Source organism: Empidonax traillii, unplaced genomic scaffold (assembly GCF_003031625.1).
Source record: "Empidonax traillii isolate 1590-97213 ecotype Southwest subspecies unplaced genomic scaffold, ASM303162v1 scaffold1269:size140229, whole genome shotgun sequence".
In the NCBI taxonomy this organism is placed as follows: domain Eukaryota; kingdom Metazoa; phylum Chordata; class Aves; order Passeriformes; family Tyrannidae; genus Empidonax; species Empidonax traillii.
In genome coordinates this window covers 89293-109353 of record NW_020956462.1, presented here as the reverse complement: position 1 = coordinate 109353, position 20061 = coordinate 89293, and the positions used below count along the sequence as shown (strand labels likewise).

General features: G+C 37.1%; 1 protein-coding gene across 1 annotated transcript in view; it reads right to left on the bottom strand.

Moving 5' to 3' along the window:
• LOC114069473 (sodium leak channel non-selective protein-like) overlaps positions 1-20061 on the bottom strand; it is a gene marked incomplete at its 3' end in the record, with an annotated part of 131543 nt that overhangs the window by 23032 nt on the left and 88450 nt on the right. The window lies entirely within an intron of this gene.

Genomic DNA, 20061 nt, shown 5'->3' with positions numbered 1-20061 from the left:
ACTTATCCATTACCTGATATACTTTAAAGCATAAACTGTACTTCTATCTACTCAGTTGGCCCTGGTTAATACTCCTTCATTAGGACTTATTCATAGAAATCTTGTTCAGGAAAAAGTAACGTCAATTCTACCTTGTGCACTGCTTTTCCTCAAGAAACACACTTAATAAGGAATTCATCTGATGTCAAACTATTGCCCAAAGTAGTAAAACACATCCACATATAGTAGGTATACACATCCAGGCCTATGAGATATGAAGTACTCACAGGTAATTCACTTATCTATGCACTTTATGCTTTATGTCACTGCTGCTGCAACCCCACAGGAGGAAAGAGAAATGGAGGCATGGGGCACTGGCCAAGAGTTTATACCCATGAGTTGCCAAAACAGTAGTGATAAGATACATAAGATGTACACAGAAGTTCAAAGAAGTAACTTCTAAGCGCCCACCACAAAGATTGTGGACTTATGATATACCAAAAAAACTAACCACTACCCTCACTGGGTCAGCCACAGCTGTTCCAGTAGAAGCTAAAGTCAAAGAAAGAAAACATACTGTTATTTCACATTAAACCATCTTTGAATGAATAGTCACTAATATTGATATTTTTTACAATCTTCTACAAGTAATACAGTTCAGGTCTTCAATGCTTATTTGCAAATGCTACATAAGTAAGTTATGTGCCATTATGGTTCCTTGCGTTTGTATGCAAATTTAAGCTGTGCTTAAATGGAAAAGGCCATATTTATTTGTTCCTGCATTTATATCTAAAAGTGCCTGACCGAATTTCAGGAAAAAAACCCCACAAAATATAGAAGAATTCTGCCTCTTCTCAACTTCTTAAAGACTCTGTATGTCTCTACTGGTTTACTTTCAAATGATCACATAGTTAATTAGTTTGAAAGGGATCTCCTGAGATAATCTATGCTGCTGCCTGCTTAAGCAGCATCAGCTAGACCAAGTATTCCAGAATCGTGTCCAGTCAGAGTCTGAGTATCTTGACAGAAGGCTCCACACCTGTCTGTTCAACCTATTCCACTCTTTGACCACTTTCACAGTAAAAGAGTCTTTTCTTCTGTTTGGATGTTAAAAATTAGACAACTGTTCCTGCGGAAGACAAATAAGATCACAGAATCTCTGAGATTAGAATCTCAAAGGGATTCTTGAGATGTTCTAGTCCAATCCCTTTGCTCAAAGAAGCATCACCTAGAGAAGGATGCTCAGGACCACATCCATTCAGGTTTTGACTATCTTGAATGATGTAAACTCTAACACCTGTCCAGGCATGCTTGTCCTGTATTTTTACAGTGAAAAAGTTTTTTCTCATGTTTAATTATTATTTATTGGTGTTTCAGTTTGTGCCCATTGCTTCTTATCCTACCACCGGACACTACTGAGAAAAGCCTGGCTCTGTGTTCTTTACTTCCTCACATCAAGTATTTTTCCATACTGTCAAGATCTACTCCTGAGTTTACTGTCTCCAGGCTAAACAGTTGCAGCTCTCTCAGTATTTCCTTATGAAAGATGCACCAGTCCCTTTATCATCTTTGTGGCCCTCTATTAGACTCTCTAAAGAATTCATGCCTCTTGAATTCCGCTGGAGTTTTAAGGTAGCTTGCTTAAATTGAAGCTGAATGGAGATAAGCACATAATTGCAAACATTTTGCTGATAGGCTTGCCTCTTCTCTCCTAATATCTGGACTTCTTCTGTGAATTACAGGTTGCATTGCAGACAAAAGACAGCTCAAACACTTCTCATGAAAGCTGGCTCCCTTTTGACCCAAGTGACATAAAATGGTTGTATATTCCAGTCTAGAAAGGGAGGCTCAGAAGATAAAGCCTTACATTTTGGGTTAATAACAATGTCTAAAGACAGGTAAGTCACAAAAACAGTGGCTAAATAAGTTCTTGCTTTTATGTTTAATCCACAAGGCAAGCTATAAGAATATAATAATTAAAGACAGGGCTACTGGCATCCAGCATACATTTTTTTCAGTGGTGTGATTCAAAACAGGTAGCATCCCATCTGTTACATTTTCATTTCACATGAATTCTAACTAGATAGTCTCTCTGCATATTTTACACTGCATTTTTAAAAGTGTTAGAATTTTCTTCATAATGACAAAGTATTCTGTTTCAATTGTGAAAGGACTTGCTAAAAGAAACTAGTAAGTTAGGCTGCAAAATGCACTTATCTCTCCTTTCACAAAAAACAACAAGGAAGCAAAACGGCACTATAGGAAGAATAAAAATGCATAAACTGTCTAGACTGTACCTTTGGACACTGTCATGATTTAGGAATGATACTCCCCAATTTAGTGTTCTGATTAAAAGTCTTCAAACCCTGCTGCTGCTCACTTGCTCCCCCTATCACCTTGTGCAGCTTGAGGTAATTTCTTCTCATCCTGTCACTTGTCACTCGTGAGAAGAGACCAACCCCCACCTCACTGCAACTTCCTTTCCAGGTAGTTTTAGGGAGCCTCCTTTTCTCCAGGCTAAACAGCCCCAACTCCCTCCACCGCTCCTCAAAAATCTTGTGCTCTGGCCCCTTCACCAGCTTCCTTGCCTTTCTCTGGAGTCACTGCAGCACCTTTTACTTTTCACTAAAATTCAATAAGGCTTCTTGTCCAGGTCGCCTTCCCACTTGAACTAAAACGAGACTATTTAGCTAACAGAGAGTATTACTTTGGATAACATGATTCAACATTAAGATAATACAGAAGGCAGCTCAGACAGGACACAAGCTAGGCACAGACTACGCAAAGGCAGCTGGATGAGGCATCAAATGAGAAAGCAACTGTAGTGAGGAACGTGAAAAGCACCAAGCTGCTGGCAGAAAGACAGAGAGCACAAAGGGTCAGCAAGGTGGAGATATCCAAGCAAATACCTCCACCACACACACAGCAAAAACACTCTGCTGAGGAGATCCAAACCAGAAATTCACTACTTTTAGATCCCAGGACTGGCCAGTTCATGGGGGCCAGATTGGTGTCTTAATTTTTTCTACAGCATGTCAGAATTTAGCTGCTCACTTGTCATGAATGCTGTGCATGATACGCAGTTTTCCCACTGGCCTCTCAGACAGACTGCAATATTCTTAGGAGATCAATCACACCTATTGTGGTTCAGCTTTCCTTCTACTTTAATCTGCCTTAGTTTGCTCTTTCTATATCACAGAATGGTTCAGACCCATCTCTGCTGCAATGTTTGACCATGAGAATTCACCACCTCTTTACGTATTTTCGTATTTGCAATGAGGTCTAAGTGAAAGCTGAATTTAGCCCACAGCATTTGCCCACGCCTTAAAAATCATTTTGGATCACTGCATCAGCAGTGTGTCATTTGGATTAAAGCCCTTTTCAGAGCACACAGGGGTGGAAAATTCTCCATGCAAACTTGAAAGAAGAGACATAATGCCAATTTTTGTTCTTGTTTAATTTACTGACCTTTTTTTCAGGCCCTGGATGTCTGTTTCTTAAACTGTGTAGGAATGAGATGAAAGAAATGTTCTGATGTTGCTGTCAGACAGTTGCATGGTGGGAAAATTGTATCAAATATTAAATTGGACTTAAGATTACCTGTGTTGAAGAAGTCTCAAGTGAAATGTCTTGTTACTGCCATCAAGCAACTATAACAGTGATGTACATTTACATCACATTTACTATGAATGTTCTTACATTTACTATGAATCACTTGTAGTACTGGCAACTGACTTCATGCAGAATACCGATTGTCAGTGTCCAGGACACTGCGAAGAATGTGGATGGCAGAGCGCATTAAAGACGCAGTAGCCATAAAAACCAATACCCAAAAAATGTTAATGATCCAAATTCTTTCAGTGTTTGGAAATGTACAAAGAAGCTGAGGACTTGCTTTTTGCCTAGATGGGAATTTCATGACAGCAAAAAAGATTTCTAAAATACCACTTATTTATTCAACACTAGGGATGTGCTTGGTGCAGCTGAGGGACTCTGGATGAAAAACTGTATTTAATATCCCAGATTCACCCAAAAGCTCAAATAAGCAATGACACTGCAATTGCTGACAGGTGAAGACTACCTGGCTCACTTAATCTTACAGAGCATTATCATGGATGGCCTAAAGCAGTCTGTAGTCATTCCACAAGTATCAGAATGGGGTATATTGCTTCAGTACTCCTCCCATATTCCTGGATGGCAGAGGACGTATGAGTGACATAAATTGCCTTTGCCAGCTCACTGCCCTGGAGAAAATCCACAGCAGCTGCCGCCTTACACAGCCAGAGCCACACAGATGCTGGCTCAGGAAAGCAGTGGTCCATGCAAAATGCAGTCACTAAGCAAACTAAAATAACTGAATAAGAAACTACCTTTTCCTAATGCTAAATTGCTTTTGGGGGTTTGATATGTATATCAGGTCACTCCTTGTATCACTATCCTTTATACAGGATTTCTCTTTCAAGTCCGTAGCAGATCATGCTTACTAAGCAAGATGGTAAGTGTTGCAAACTTCTAGGGTCTGACAAACTTTATAACGAAAGAACCCATGGGCCATGATACCCTCATATTACTAGTTCAGAACTGACCCAGCTGGTAATGTTCAATATTAACAAGTGAAACATTGAAAGAGGTGTCTTCAAAGGGCTCATTGTTTCAGTTCAGACCCACAGAAATTCAGACTGCATTTGACAAAACTAACACTCTGGGTGGCGATGTAAAAACACAAAAAAGAGGAAAAATTAGCTCAATAAAAAATTACCTACAAAGCCCTCAAGCTTATTGGTACTGAACAAGACACGGTGAAGATTTGATATGCAGGAAAGCTTTGCTTATTTTGGCCATTTAGTGCGTGAAAAGCTTAGAGTGCATAATTGTCAAACTGGCAGGGTAGATCTTGAAAGTACCAAATCAATTAAAGAACAGTGTAAACACCATTTAACTAAAAGACTTTGATAATCATTATATGGGTAAGCAGCTTTTTTGCAGATTTTGATACTCTTGAATTACACATTCATCAACAGGAAAAATATGGTTGTATCTGTATTTATTTACGTTTCAGATATACTATATCACTTCATAAAACACAGTTATCTCCTCCTTCACGTTTTAATGGAATGGCCCTGGAAGGCTGCTTACTCCCTTTCCATCTTCACTGGCTTTTGCCCTTTGCCCAAAAAAGCTAGGTCCTGCTAAAAGATTCCAGGCAAGCTTCCAGCTATGGCTGCTTAAAGACCTTACACTGGCTACATGATCATTGAGGTTAAGCTTACACCTGGGATTCTACTGCTGTTGTAGATTATTTGTACTCTTCTCTACACAGGAAGACCATCCTCTCTGGTAGCTAGAATAGATTTTGATTTGTTAAAGTTGTTTAGATGTGCACAAAAGAGTTGGGTGATATTATAGAACAGTTATGGCAACTGAAAAGCTGACATTTGTGCTACTCCATTCTTTTCTACTTATGGGCCTGATGCAGCCAAGCCTCTACCACTGTAGTGACATTAGGGTGAATAAAACTCCCAGCTTATTTCCATGCAAAGAACCACCACAACTTGTGGTGGTACATTCTGTAATGACACTGCGAGTCTTATTGTATCCAATGACTTCTTAAAGTCCCATTAGCTGAAGTTATGTGGGTATCACAATGCCTTGTTCAGAAGAGCTAACAAAGCATAACTCAGGTTCATTATAGCAGCATGGAAAACAGTAGGTCAAATAATAATTAAAAAAAAAAAGTATTTTAAGTAAGTTCTCATTCTTTCTAGCCATTTTTTCAGAGCTCAGTCCATGACTGCTAAATACTTATAAAGAGATCATGGGTTTCATAGAGCAGGACAAGTTTAAGGAGTACGCATAAAATTTATACCACACGAAGGTCCGTCACTCAGTTTGATGTTGAAAGGATACATAAAATGCCTCAGAAAGAATTATAATGTACAAGACTAGAAATAGCAAAACACCCTTGTCTTTAGGATTCTATGACACAAAGTTTCTAAGAGTCACTGAGCAAAGATTCAATTGTGGCATAAAGAAAAGGGCAAGTTTTTTTATCCTATACATGTTTAGTATACTTGTGGTGTTTATTTTGTCCCTTTTCTTTACAAAGTGCTTGAAGGTACCTTGAATATGAAAGAAGCTTTAGAAAATCACATTCTATACACTGTTAATCATAGATAATTCATGGAGTGAATAGGATAAATTTGATTTTCATCTTGTTGGTTAATGGCCATGTGAGCAAGTACAAAATTGTGAAATTGCAGGAAATTTTCCCTTTTGTTTGCAGTACATTGTAGAGAATTTTACAAGCTATGTAACTAATTTTCTATAAACCATTTTGCTTTCAACTTACTTTATGACTGCCTGAAAAAGATATGCTTATAAGGAGAATTTAGCAATTATTCTCATGCTCTGCAATCTGAACATTTCTGAAATTATTAAGCATTAACCAAAATTTTTATGGGAACAAGCTTTTTCATATCTTATATTGATGCAGTTATATATCAGTGTGGGACACTAGAAATATTGTAAATCTGAGATACCGTCTACTGTATTTGAGAGGAACTTCCAGATGCTAGATGAATTAAAAAAATGTAATTTCACTGAGGAAACAAAGTGAAGGGTGAGTTTTAAAGATGCTGGAATGTGTGGCTTTTAGATACTGCAAAGAAAACAAATCGGTACTCACACCTAAGATGTTACTAACTTTGGTGATGACAGGGAGGCAGTCTTGGCCTTCTAGTACAAGCTGCCTGACCCAGTGCAATGAGAGAAGGGTGATTCTTCACCAGTCTTGGCTGTAGAGACTTGCTTTAACATTTTTTATGATAGCACAGGAAGTTCTTAGGGTAGTGATGTAGTAGAGATAAATGTAAAGACCCCTTAAGATCCACAGTCCAATGAAAAATCTCCTTAGAAACTTGAGGTTACTTTGAGATCACCTTAGCACACAGAACCTTTGTTATCAGCTCCAGGAGATAATATAGATGATATGGTGATATTCAAGGGAGCAAAACGCTCCCCAAAAGCACAAACATCATAACTCTTGCAAGTTTCAGATTATGCATTTGGAAACCTTTCTATAAATGTTATCTGGCTGCAGCAGAGGGGAGGCTGGCCTGGAAGAAAGAACCGCATAGACAGCAAACTGTCCTGGCTCATAAAATATTCTACTCATTTCACTTTACTATGCTTCCCTTTGCACCTTCCATCTCATCTGATTAGCATGCAAAACTCAAGGTAGGGGCTGTATCTAACTGTATTTTCACAGGATCTCTTACCACGCAGTCTCAAAACGGCCTGCCAATGAGACTATTAATGAATAATGGCAATATTTTAGGACACGCAGATGTGTGGTCTGATAGGTAAGCAAAGATTTCGTGCTATCACCATATGTTTTTAAAGTAACAAATGTCATTTTCAGACAACATGATATAGCTAAAATCATACAGAAATCTGCAACTGCCAAGCACTCTCTTCCAAAAGCCTAAATGTCTCTGTAATATTTGAAAATACAGGCAATTCATGAATCTGTCATATTTACATTGACTCTTCTGCTAATTTTGATTTATAAGTTAAAGCTACTTTAAAAAAGTCACACTGAATTGTGATCCAAGGAACAAGGTAAAGATAGTAACATAGGAGGGAATGAGAAAATACACACTTAGGAAGTACATTAATGGAAGTAATGATAAAAAGCCTACTGAAGAGAAATGGAAAACTTGCATCTTCATATTTCCTAAAATAACCAAACCTTTAAGGCAAAAGTTTCTGTCAGAAACTTTTTTACATCCTAGATTTGAAAGCCAAAGTCCTATTTCTTCTATAGGGTTAAAGAATGTGTTGCATATGCCTCTTTCAGACTAGCTTCATCCTGCTAATTCACGGTCTGCAACAACAGAATAAAGCAGCAGCACAGACACACTTCTGTATGTGTCTTATTAACAGCAGCCACTTTTCTCCTCCCACAAACTTCTAATAGAACAGTCAAAAAGAAAATGGTGATTCTTCTGCCCTAAAAATCCATGAAATAATGGTTTCTTTGAAACTAAACAACCCTCCTCCTCCCCAGTTTATAAATCAGCGAGCACAGATATGTCCTTTTCTTTGCAAGAAGATAGAAAAGAAGTAAGCAGCCTTTCAGTGCCTGCAATCTGACTTAGAGAAATGGAGAACAGCTGCTACAGCATAAAAGAAACCTAAAAATACTCCTTAAATTGTTCATGATAACAATAATGCATAGAAATTGTTACCTACCAGTCAGATTTTTAGAACTGCTGGTAAGTATATCATCACCTCAGCAGTAATTTTCTTAAAGCTACATAGTATGAAATGCAAAACAGAACCCAAATAATATGAATGAAGTTTTAACTCTTTTTTCTAAACATTGCAAAACAGATCAATTCAGAAAATACGAGTAAAAATAATTAATGACAAAAAGGTACAATTAAATACCCCAAATTAATTTCTGGTTTATAACTAGTGACTTCATCAAAGCTGTAGGGTTGAAGTGGACTCTGTACTTTATGCTAAGGTGTGATAAATTGCCAACCTGTTCTATGTGGATTAACATGCTGCCTAGTCCCAGAGCAAGAACAAAGTATACAAATTCTTTTCCTCTCACAAAAAAAAATACGGGAAATCACAAACTGTTAGTGATGTCTTAGCAGCAATCTAGTTATGTGAATTAGTTTAAAATCACAATGCTAAATGCATTTAACCTTAATGCGTTTTAGATACATTAAAATGCATTTAGCCTAATGCGTTTTATATATGTCAAACTTAATGTATTTAACCTGTGTGGGTGACTGAGCACTGGAACAGATTGCCCAGAAATGTTGTGGAGTCTCTCTCACTGGAGACATTCAAGAACCATCTGGATGCAATCGTGTGCAGAGTGCTCTAGGGCAATCCTACTTGAGAAGGGAGGTTGGATCAGATGTCCCACTGTCACCCCTTCCAGTCTTACCCATTCTGTGAAGCTCAGCTACAGGAAGAGGTATAGGCCGAAACACTCCCCTCTGGTCACATTATGGATGAACACCACACAAATACATAATTATATAAAAATATATATGTATGCACATACATTTCTATAAATACGCACTTACAGGGTAGGCCAAATTTATAGCCAATTGCTGATGCTGCGCTCAGTCAGTCACCTTATAACGGATGCACTTGACATTCTTAATCTACATTTTCTAAGTTCTTCTCTGAAAACTTCAGCTGAAGTTTTTTTCTGCATTATATATTAACATATTGTTGCTAAACCCTCTACATACAATCTTCTATTTTATGTATGTCAACAATGTTCACATTTCCTATGTTTGTATATTTTTTGAGAATATATTAACCACAAAAAAAGAAATAATAATGTTTTGCTCACTGTGCAGCGAGACAGCTCCATCCCTAATACTAACTCTGTAAGTTATTATTTAGAAGGTCTCCCATTTACGAGCTGTGGTACATAAGATATTGCTCACTCTTTCAGAAATGCATTAAATATCGTTTTGTCAAGTAATTGTTTATTACACGTACTTCAACTTTCTCCCCAAATTTCAGGGGAGATGAGTGAAAATGGAAGGACTCTGGACTCTATTCATGCTGTAATTTTTTCCCATGCCTTCAAAATTTTCATAACGTTTACACTTTACAAGCCTAGGAACCTCACTTCCAAAAATTTTCAATTAGTATTTATTCCTTGAATTATATGCCTCTGAAGATCTCACCTGGAAGGCCTCTCTGAAATTGTTTCAATAGAGTACTTTCTCCTTCATTTACATTTCAGTTTAAGAACCATGCCTCTGAAATGTCATTTATTAACCTTATGTGAATCAGCCATTTTCATCACCTCCCTTTTCTATGGCTTTTTATTTCTTGATTCATTAGAATAATTCTTATTTTTATGTTATTGCAGTTTTATTTATGTTATTGTAGATTTAGTAGCTGCTTTATAAATACGAAGGAAAACTTTGCTCTTATTATAATTAGTAACTAATGAGCTGAAAGAATGACAGACTGTAACGTAAGTATTGTACCATATTCTGCAACTGGGACTTACTCAGGATCATCATGAAATCCTTCAGAATTCTTGGCATTATTTTTAGAATACCCATATACAAGACAGGGGCAGATGATCTTGAGAGAAATTAAACTGCCTGCCCTTCCCTTTTTGCTCTGTCACAGTTTAAACCACCTTCTTGAGTATGTAGCGCAGGTTCAGTTTCATCATGACTTCATTACTGTGTCAACTCCAATGAGCCAGTTGCTTGTATCAAAGTTGGTATCTACTAACTCTGCATGTGCTCTCTAGAGGATGTGGCTCTTCAGGGGAAACCAAAGCTCAGTGCTGGCCACATGTGCTTCAACCCACCTTTCCTCATAAAAGTGTTTACATACCATGAGCAACTTATGTGGGTGTTCTGATAGTATAAAGTGACAGAAGGCAGAAGAGAGCTGACGGTACTCAGAATGAGTTGGAGGACTGAAAACATAAATCCTGCTGTTAGGAAGACTTTAGGGCATATCTTCTAGTTCCTTTGAGTTCATGAGAAAACAACATACAGAGCAACTCAGGATAAGTAGAAATTAAGTCTCTATTTGCCCACAAACTCTTGTACAACAATGTAGCACCATTTTGAATTCCAAACTACCAAGAAAACACTAGCAAGCCGCTCTTTTAACAGAAAAGAAGAACAAGAAAACAAACAAAGAAAAGAGATGCAGAATATTTTTCTTCAGCTTGAAGAAGTGATGGGGAAAAAACAATAAATCCAAATGCTTTAAGGAAACATTTACTTTTGTGACATGGAAAGAGCAAAAAAGATGTCCACCTAAATAATTTCTTTTCTAACATCAAAATTTGCAACCAGCAACAGCTACCTCCTTTGAAACTCTTTTGCTCCTGCTCAGTATCACTTTTATACTGTGGTGTGCTGGCATGAGACAACAAAAACTTCAGGTTTTGGGAGAAGTTTTTATGGCAGGAAATTGGTAATTTAATGAAATTGAGAACACAGTCGATATGTCTGATAACATGTATGTGTATCTGCTTCACACTGAAAGGCTTAATGACTCAGAAATGTCTAGTCAGGTGTGTGATAGGAAACAGAAAGAGCATACCGACAGTGGTACAGACAGAAAACCTCACTTTTAGAAAAAAGGTTTTTCTAAAATAAGTTACTCAGCTATATAAATAAATATCAAAAATTTCAATGGAATTTCCCCCTTTTGATTACAACAGTTTTTCCTTGCATTTGCCTTGTGTAATTCAATTAGCATACTCTCAGATTCGTGATTTACATATAAAAAGCAGAGATTACTTTGAAATATATCAAATGCTCCATTAAAGAAGTGATCAGATGAATAATTAGAAGAAAAAAAATACTTTTTGCATGTAGACTCAAAACCTACTTTCGAGTAAAGTGGCTTCCAATCAAAAAAATTAAACACACAGAAGATAATCATGGGAGTTTTTCTCCCTAACTTGAATAGAGCTGGAAACTGCTGACAACTTAGGCTCTATTTCCTTGAGCAAGGGGATAGCAGATAGAGCTAATCAGAGATTTTGATTGCCATTAATTCAGAGGGCAAGGGGTAGTGATTGCCTATATAATTCCCTTTTTCTTAAAAAGCATCTGTTCTCCAACTTCATCAGCTAGACTACCTTTACTCTAGTCAAGCTGTGATATTCCTCTTCCCTTCATTAAGCTAAAACCAGGGATGTAGACCTGTCTAACAAAAACGATATGGAAAGACAACTCTATTGTGGCTTGGATGAAACACAGTATCATTCCAGAATGAAAAAACATTACTTTCTTAAAATTGCTTACCTCTCACAGGCAGTAGCAAAAGAAATTATTTCCTCACTTTCTAAAAAGGGCAGGGTATTAAGGTTGGATTTGGACTGGACGAGTAAGGAATCCTGTTTTGTAAATCTCTTGGAGAGGATGGAGTCACAGGACACAGGAGACTGCAACCTTCTGGTTATTTTGAAGCTTAGCATTCCAAATTTAGTGGAAATTCAACTAAATTTTAGCTGGATAATTGAGTGAGCAGCCAATAACCCTTCAATTTCACAACCACATATGGAAGCGACTTGCCATTTTCAGTGAATTCATAGTTCAACATCACCAGCTTTCTCTTATAAAGTGTTATTTAAAGAAATATATTTAAAGCAAGAGACCTGAGACAGAGATTGTCTCAAGCCTAACATACACATCATTAATTCAAATTTCAGTCTCTGAAAATTATTCACCCCTTTTAAAAACAAAAAAAACAAACCACAAAGAATCTTCTAAAAATATCCACACATTTCTATTTTTGACCAGTTTTTCAAATAGGATGAAGACAACTTTAAAATGGAGATGCCATGTAAAAAAAGACAAGGATAACACATAATCTTCATGACTATGGTCACACTTAGGTCATAAAACCAAGCAGGTAGGTCCTACAAAAGACAAACCAACAGATGTACCAAATGCAGATACTAGCAAGTCTTCTTTTAGAGCCTGAAAGAGTTTGTATAGCGGGGTACAGTTCAAATTTTGGGCTGCTTTCACCTTTATGAGCTTCACAGAACTTTGTTGCCTTCTGCTCATCCATACCCAGCAAAATAAAAGAGCAGTTCAGTTGTGAGTTCGAGCTGATTTGCAACACTGATAGCTTTAACACCACCTAAATAAGAGCTGCTTCACTGAATGTTGCTAGAGCTGGATGGGATTACACAAAATAAATGGGATTGATCGAGCACTAAAGACACACAAAGTAATGTGTGATTTTGGATGAAAATTATAAATTTTGGGGCACGTCCTCAATACTGAGAAGCAACACTGATAGAGAGAAGTTGAATAAATAAGGGAGAGGAAAGAAATTTTTCTTTCCTACAAATTCCGGAACTCTTAAAATGCTCATCTCCCTATAACCCAGCCTTTCAAAAATTATTCCCATATGACCTTCATGAATTTTCACTTCAGAAATACTTACCTGATGGGACAGTACATGGAGAGGGAATTAAGAAATCTTATGTTCACAGAGAGGGAAGGACATAAAAACAGAACAAGAGCAAAGGAGAAAAAGGAGTTTAGTACTAGGGTGAACTCATAAGAGTATCTGACAGAACTATGAGTGGCAATATTAGGGCAACTGCTATTCCTGGATTGTGAAACTCATTCCAGGGCAAGGATTTGTATGAGCCTCACTTCTAACTCCTGCTCTTCAACTGGAGAGTGCATTGTTTGCCTAAAAATGTAGAACATTAAATCAAGCTGGGAAATAAGAAGAAAGAAAATTAAATAAAATAAGGAGACAGGTTAAAAGTTTGCCATCAGCACATACACAGATGTTTTTAAAAGTTTAATTAACAAAAAATCTATAATTGTGATTTTATTTTGTTATATGCTAAATCAAAATGAAACAGTTAATTAGTAAACCAAATCTCTTCTGGCCTGTATGGCAAGAGTTTCTATTGAAGTGAACTTCAAAGGATTTCTTAAAAAATATGATCATCAAACATTTTTTTGAACAACAAAGGAATATCCTTTGATAGAAAAATGCTGTTGTCCTATATTTGTAATATATAATTCTTATTTGATAATTCTCAATGGGATTATAAGGTATCTCATAAGACTTTAGAAAAGAAGAAGGATCCTGTAATTAAATGATAAAACAAACTAATAATATGTCTGACAATATTGGTGCAAGTTCTGCAAATTTAGATGTTTTCTCATTTGCAAATCATTCAATTTATTTTAATTTTCCAAAGACGATCTGTAGCACTTTTAAAAACTGTCACATTAATACATATCATTAAGTAACATTTCCATTTATAGTCATTCCTGAAAATTGAAAAAATACAGAAATTCCAGCCATTTTATAAGTGATAGTTTTACATGATTTTAGTTATATCAAGTATGAAGAAATTTGCCTTTAATTAAAACCATCTCTTTAATTATGGCCACTGGAATACACCCAAAACTGAACAGTAGTGTGCAAGAGATCATGAGATATACAGTCTCAGTGTATTTTTATCTGTAAAAATTCTTTAGGGGGAACTGCTATGACTGACATACTGCAGTATACTGAATTAACATGGTCTACTAAATATCAGCAAAGTAGGATCTCTTTAGACCTGTATGTCCAATTTTCAGTTTTGACTAACTAGTTTTATTTTCAGAAGACGAAATTGTGTTTCTATAAACTCGAATGTGGCCCCCAATTACTTCTCATTATGATCATGATGGGGTTTTAAAGCTACATGAAGGGTAGGGCTTACTGAAAATCCATTACCGCAATATGTTATTCAGTATTTGCATTCTGAATTCAGCTTGAACATTTAAATGACCAAGGTTTTGAGCTATCATTAATGACTGTCTCAAAATTACATGAATCACTTTCTGTTGATGTCTCTTTCCTCTGATTATGAAGTGTCTAAGCTGATCAACTCCCATCAGTATATTTAATTGCCAGATTCATAAGAAGGCCAAATACATTCCATTCCTTCTCCGTCTATGTCTGTACAACCATACCTATGCATAAATATCTATTCTTGCCCTAATTCCCACCCCTAAGGCTTTCAAGTATTTTTAAAATTAATTTCTAGTTAATATTGCTATCCCACCAGTGCAAAGAATAAAATCATTAAAATTTAAACTGCATCTATCACTGCCACACATCCCATTCTAAGCCACAGTTTTATTCTATTATTCACCCTTTACACACCATATTTTATTATTCCCTTAAACAACCAGTAGGATTAACCCTAGTCGTTATATATTAATGATTAATTCTGAACTGAAATAGTGTGAACAGCTTAAACTGTACATTGATTTACAATGTGTGGGTTTTTTTTGTGAAAAGGGAACTTCAGTGGCAGCATTAGTACAGCAAATTTTCCAAATGATCTGCCAAAGTAACTACAGTGGTTCATACCATACCAACTGGTATTACTGTCCTTTCATTTCATTGACGATGCCAGTTCATAATGTTTTTTGTTGAATACACTTGCATAACCAGAATCCACAAAAATTAGTAAGTTTTTCATGTGCAACATGAGTCTTATACATACACTTATCTGTCTCAATATAAGCTTGTTACTTGTTTATGAAAACACAGCACATTTACATGTCGAAGAGTCTTCTTAGAGACCAAGTTTCAAAGCAGTCAAGTGGATTTAGACATGTAAGCTACAGTTAAGCAATGAAACAGATAGAAAGTAATTCCTGGAATTGCTGAAGCATAGAACATCATTAATTCTGAGAAATAGGAAGTGTTCTAGAAATGTGTTCAATGTTAAGCATAACCAGTAAAATAATTTTTTTACAGCTAGAGTAAATTTAAGGAACTCCTTTTTTCCATTATATTTATAGGCAGGAGAAATAAACAGCTACTTTATCCCATACACTCCTAAATCAGTTAGCAAGAGCATGACCATTTGCCTCATGGGTTTATGGTATTTTTTATATTTCAAGACTGTTTGATACATAATTTGTTTCAATCTGCTGTTTTCAGCGACTGCAAACCACTGTTCTATATTCAAAACATTATAAATTAAATTCTTCTCCAGTGCAGTCAGTGGCAAAACTCAGAGTTTAATTGTACCCAGGTTACACTGTTTCTCTTCTGCACTTCCCCTAAACAGAAACAAAGTCCTGGATGAACAGATCAGAAATAAACCTGTGCTAGTCTCATGCCCTTTCCTCCTCACCTCTTCTCCGAGGTATAGGTACAAGAAGGTCTCTGAGAATTTGGCTGAGTATTTGGCTCTAATTAGCTTTGCAGAACACTGAGAATCTCCCATCAATTTTCTCTCAGAAACTCAGTAAGTAAGTGACTTACACTCTTTTGAAGCTCATTCAGTGAGTAACAACCTGCCTCAGAACACTTAAGACTGACAAGCCAAAATTTGTATTTCTGTATCATACACAGCTCTTTGCCCAGGCAGATCTTTACTCCAGGCTTGGTTTTAGTTTACTCAATGGCATTTTCAGCTACAATAAACTCTTCTTAGTTTGCTCTATCCTAGGGGATATCACCTATCATCTCTTGAAGGATGCAGACTTCACTTCAAAGTCTCCTCATATGAGCTGAGAGATCCCAATGTTGTAACATACCATACCTCGCCTGACTTCATCAGCATCCTTTGCAATAAGCTCTATGTGAAGCATGCTCAGTAGCATTCTTGAAAAAGGAATATCTTCTGTCACGGGAATCCTTCTGACTGGGAGCAGTACAGGACCTATCATGGCTCCACAAAGCATACAATAGGCATGAATTCATCAGAAAAGCAAGATCCCCACCAGAAAAAAATGGTTCAGCTTATCTTCCAGTGACAGAACATGACATTGGTCACCCACAACAAACTTGCTCAGTTGTTTGCTTTACTTCTGTACCCTGGCTAAAGAAAAAGAAAGAATTTAAGATCAAATCAGATCTATTGTTAGTGGCTTCTATGCTATGCAGCCTTGGAAAATTTTACTTTTGGCAGGGGATGAAATGGAGCTATTGAGCATAAAAACAGTAAGACTGCTCTTGCAAACAACCACGAATAGTCAGTAGGAGGCAGTTTCTCCATAAAAGAGAAATGAGTTAGAGGATACTGAAGAAAATTGAGATATCCAGGAAGATAGTTCTGAGTTAACAGAATAACAGACCGGATGGCAAAACTTCTGTAGATAAAGACAGTATGGGGAAGGGAATTGGATATACAGTCAGCTTTCACTAATTAGTGTTCCAGTTCCTCCTCTGAGTTATGTAGAATCCTACAGAAGCAAGTGAAGGCCAGAAATAGAGAAAGCAACACAGCACACGTGCTGCCAACTCTGCTATATTAGCAGTGTCTGTAATAAAACACCTTCTGAAATCAAGTCCACTAGCGCATATATCTGCTTTTCTTAGATGAACCTTCTGAAATTTTTACAATAGAGAAGAGGAAATTATTTATATACACTCTAGATACTGGGCAATTAATAAAATGTCATCACATATATATGCACCACATGGAATTAATGACAAAATAATGCATGGTACTTAAAGTATGATGTTTCAAGCTACTATTCAAAAGATTAGGAGAAGATTGAATGGAAATGACTGATTATGAAAGTGAATGATGAAAGTTCCTGCAATACTGCAATTTAAAAATGAAACAGAGTGTTATGGATCTAGGCCTATTTAAAAAACAATCTGTCAAAACTAGCAAAGAAAGCATCTGCTTCTCTCCACTAAGTATAACCTTCTGTGTCTCAGTTGGATAAATAATTTTTAAATATCTAAAGTAAGTTAAATGCCCATTCCTGCTCACAGAAACTGTTACTGTGTATGAGGAAAGAATACAGTAGTGTTTTGCCAACTGTCCTGAGACAAGGAAGCTCAACTAACAGCTCTGCACTAAGCTGAGCTGAAAAGATCAAGGCTCTTCGTGTAGGTAAAAGGAAAAGCTGAGAAAAGAACCCAGCATAGCTGAGTGACAGTTTTACAGTTGTGATTAATTTTTGCCTTTCTCAAGGAATCAAAGAATCACAGAATAGTTAGGGTTGGAAGGGACTTCTGGAGATCATCTAGTCCAATCTCCCTCTAAGACAGGGTCATCTAGAGCAGGTGACACAGGAAGGTGTCCAGGTGGGTTTTGAATGCCTCCAGAGAGGGAGACTCCATGACCTCCCTGGGCAGCCTGTTCCAGTCCTCTGCCACCTGTAAGTAGTTCTTCCTCATGTTGAGGCAGAATTTCTTGTGTTTTATTTTATGATCCCTCCCTGCTGTGCATCACTGATTCATCACAAGATGAACATTGTGGTTCATCTTACAACAGAGTAAAAGAAGTATCTGCTGCATCACACCCTCATCCCTACTGATGCAGAATTACTTTCTAGGCTGTTGACCAGCATGGCCTGACAACGGCTGCAGCCATTGGAGGATATTTTCCTGCTTCCACTCAAACTCTACCACAGAATCTACAACATTTACTGTCGCCATAAATTCTCTCACTCTTATTTTAATCATGGAATCACACAGTGTTAAAAGGTTGGAATAGACCTTAAAGATCATCTAGTTTGAACCCTCCCTACCATGGGCAGGGATACTTCCTACTAGACCAGATTGTTAAAGGCCCTATCCATCCTGGCTTTATACACCATCAGGGTTGGGGCATCCACAACCTCCCTGGACAACCTGTTCCAGTGTCTAACCACCCTCAAAATGAAACATTTCTTCCTAATATCTAACCTAAATTTTGCCTCTTTTAATTTGTACCCATTACTCCGTGTAATGGTCATAGTTGTTTGTACCATACACTGTACAGCCTGCTGTACCCTATCCTAATTTTCGGCCGTTTCTACTTGAAATTTTACAATACCTATCATTAACAACAAAGCCTGTTTGGTTTCTGTGTTTAAATATTGTACTGTATCCTTTTTGCCTCTGTGTTATGAAAGAATCTGCAAAAAACTTTTCACTTGAGGAAAACTTATTCTCTGCTATCATATGGTACTTTTATTCTGTTAAAGGAATGAAAGTCAAGAAGCAAACATAAAAACTGATGGTCATATCCAGTATGTTCAACTGCTAGCTGCCTGCAAGTCTGTGGTTTGGACCTCCTCAGTTAGTTCTCCTTAAAATTACAGCCAAGAATGGCTCCCTCCATTCTGTACAATTGTCTAGCACCACGAAAGTCTTAGCACCCTTGAACAACTTCACTCACATTGCTATCAAACCTGAGAGCATGCAATGCAAGACCTCAGCATCTCACCATTATTGTTCTGGTGAGCCGTCAACACTATCCTTAATATATTTTGGGTATTCGGAATGGAAAAAAACACAGAGAAATAATTGTGCCACAGAGGCCCAGACAAGACAAAGGGACAAACAGTATGTAAAGGGGGAATGATTGATCTGTTCTGGAAAAGGAAGTATGGAAGGCCACAGTTCACGTCCAATGGCGTCTAGGCCTCACCTTTTTAGCTAGAAAAATAAAGAGAATGAGAGTCTATAAAAGGGAATGCGCACTCTTACTGTGACAGTTCAGTGTTGTACATTGTCTGAAACCTCTGAGACAGGAACACTAAAGGATTTTTTTTTTTTTTTGAAGAATCAAAATAATACACAGAAAAAAAAAAGAGCTCAAACTTCAAAATACCCTCAATATAAAACTAAATCTAGGGCTAGAAATCAAAGTATATCTATGCCAACAAAGGGTCGCAAACGTGGTATCATTTCATATCCATTAAACACGAAGAAAGCCTCCTTTGTCCACATAACACACGGCTAGCTTTCCTCTTTGCTCCTATCAGGCCTCAAAGATCCTGTTTCCAAAGATTTGAGGTAAGGGTAGGAAAGAAACAGAATTTCAGGAAGGGGAAGCAACATAGTGAGAGAATCAGCTTGAAGATTTGAATCTACTTTACTGCACTGTAGCTTTCAGCTTGATAAAATGCATAGGGCAGCTTCTCTCTTTAGCTAACACTTTAAAAATTCCCAAAGGATAAAGAATGTAGACTTTGACATGACAGTGCAAATACTTCTCTTTATAACAGTTGCATTTATGTCAATGAAATCACTTATATGAAAATATGATTCTCAAAACTCTAGGCACCTTCTACTGATTTCAGTAGTATTTAATAAATGCAAAATACTTGTGAAAATTCAGTATGTATGCCTGCTCAAGCAGGAATTAATTTTGCTTTAAGTCTGGACACCAGAAATATATTATTATGGCCTACTGGAGAAAGAGGAGGTACAGATTCTGGCATTCAAGATTCACCCACAAAGCACTGGCACACCTAAAATAGGAGGACAAACACCCTGCACTCTGATGCAGTCTGTAGAGTCATGGGAACCCCTGGATTCAGATCCTCAGCTGCCCTCTGATAGTGCCCCTAGTTTTCCACTGGCTCTGTGTCACCATGATCACACTACTGGCATCTGCTTGGGGCTTAAAGACATGAAATGAAACAGGACCACACTGATGCTCAAGAGTCAGCATTTAGAACACCAAGAATATGATAAGAAAAGGCAAAGACATTCCTATTGATTTTTTTTAGTGAGATATATTCATGAAAATTGAAAAGAAAGATTTTAATCTGAGTATGAAATAGT